Source organism: Ananas comosus, linkage group 5 (assembly GCF_001540865.1).
Source record: "Ananas comosus cultivar F153 linkage group 5, ASM154086v1, whole genome shotgun sequence".
In the NCBI taxonomy this organism is placed as follows: Eukaryota; Viridiplantae; Streptophyta; class Magnoliopsida; order Poales; family Bromeliaceae; genus Ananas; species Ananas comosus.
In genome coordinates this window covers 7854530-7856784 of record NC_033625.1, presented here as the reverse complement: position 1 = coordinate 7856784, position 2255 = coordinate 7854530, and the positions used below count along the sequence as shown (strand labels likewise).

Sequence of the window (2255 nt, the reverse complement as noted above, 5' to 3'; positions counted from 1 at the left end):
GCCTGCGGATTCTAACCTGCCTATTTAGACCGTATAATTATTTATGTTTGATTTTACCTTTAGCCTTCAAAAGTTTAAAAATATTGTAAATATCCTCATAAAAATCAGTAATATAACGATTACTCTTCTAAGAAATATAGATTTTTTCAAATTTTCTCTTACTAGCAAATTCCCTTGAATATTGTGATTTTCACATTGGGTTAAAAATTTAATTGTAGAAATCTAGATTCAGCCCCCTTACCTATGCGCTACATATTTTGAAGAAACTCCCTTTTTTTTTTCTTTTTTTTTTCTTTTTTTTCTGTACAAAGACCCATTCAATTTCAATTTATTTGGATCAGATTAATTACATCAATTAAATTTAATATTCTAAAAGCAAGACACTCCATTAGCAGCAACTAACTATTAAATAAATTCATAATGTCTTTAACTAAAAGTAAATAAAGCCATTAAATTTGACGAGATAACTGTATTAACTTTTCTAAAATTTTTGTTTAGCAGGAAAAAGTAGTTAAATTCAAAAATGTTGAGGGAGCACCAATATAAANCTGTCTATTACTTCTGATTTTTAGCTTATAATATCATCAAATGGTATGAACTAAACCATGCTGCAGGAAAGGGGAAAGGAAAGAGTTTTACCTAGAGTTGCTAATTTATACCTCTATTTACATGATCAGACATATATATGTAAAGGAATAACATTTACCACCATCCCAGCGCCGAGCCCCACCTCTCCGATGCCTGCGAAGCACCCTGCAATCACCTCGGCATTTCGTCGAACAGGGCGCGAGCGTTAGGGAGAGGGCGCAAGGGCCTGCGAGCTCCTCCGATCGATCGCGTGATGGCGAGGGGGAGGAGGAGAAGAAGATCCTTTCAGATCAGAAAGAGATCTGAGAGAGTTCGGTGCGGATCTGCAGGACCTCCGCGCCCTGCGGGGCGACAGGGGAAGGAGGCGAGGACGCGAGAGAATGAGGGATATAAGGCGTAGAGAGAGATCGAAGAGGCGGAGGAATAACATTTACCACCATCCCAGCGCCGAGCCCCACCTCTCTGATGCCTGCGAAGCGCCCTGCAATCGCCTCGGCATTTCGTCTAACACGGCGCGAGCGTTGGGGTGAGGGCGCAGGGGCCTGCGAGCTCCTCCGATCGATCGCGTGATGGCGAGGGGGAGGAGGAGAAGAAGATCCTTTTAGATCGGAAAGAGATCTGAGAGAGTTCGGTGCGAATCTGCCGGACCTCCGTGCCCTGCGGGGTGACAGAGGAAGGAGGCGGGGACGCGAGAGAATGAGGGATATGAAGCGTAGAGAGAGATCGAAGAGGCGGAGGAAGGATTGAAGAGGCAGGGAGGATCAAAGCGGTGGGAATCGGGGAACGATCGAAGAGGCGGGGGCGTAGGAACGAATGGGATCTGAAGTGGCATGCTGACGTGGCTTGGATTAAGATAAACTGGACACGTGGCAAATAGGAACCGGGATTAATAGAGTTTATAGATAATAAAATTTTTGGAAGAATTTGAAAAGTGTATACCCAATGACTTCTCAAATAATTTTTATTTTCACAGAGAGGGTATTACGCTCCGGATTACCACGTTTTTCCGGACACGCCAACAGACCTGCCATATATAAAAGAATTTTCTCTGTATACGAAACGATAGCTATAACTGTATCTGTAATCATACAAAACTACAACTAGGAGTATAGAGCTACTAACAGAACTGTAAACAAATATCAATAACCATCAAGTTCACTATACATACATAGTCTCCAGGAAACAGACATCACTCACTCTAACAAGTATCCAACATCAGTATGTACATGACCCAAAAACCAAAACTACCTGTAATGCACCGGATTTTAATATAAAGATAAATATAAATAAAGATAGTGTAAGATACTATTTTTATTGAACTTAAAGAAGTAAAATATAAGTCGGAAATGACTTGTGCTGAAATTGGAACGGAAACGGAAGATTTAGAATTTTCTGTAAGAAACGGGGTTGATCTTTTAGGAGAAAATTCACAGTATCAGAAAATTATAAAAATTTGAAAATATGTCGGAATTATTTTTATAATGTTAAATTTAAAGTTTCATGTCATTTCGACACCCGAAAAGTGAAAAAAAAAATCTGACTGCTTTCTGCTAGAGATTTTAGTCGGTAGAGCTTTCGGTAACTAAAAATAGTTCGAAACTGAGAAGTTAAGATTTCGTTCTTCTTGTTAAGTTAAACCGAACCTGACTGTCAAATTTGAGCACGAA

At 39.9% G+C, this 2255-nt stretch overlaps 1 long non-coding RNA gene across 1 annotated transcript; it reads right to left on the bottom strand.

The window, feature by feature from the left end:
* Window positions 600-1333, bottom strand: LOC109710045. The gene is made up of 2 exons (XR_002216270.1): window positions 1023-1333; window positions 600-929 (listed from the first exon to the last, which is right to left on the bottom strand). It is a non-coding gene; the product is annotated as an uncharacterized LOC109710045 (long non-coding RNA).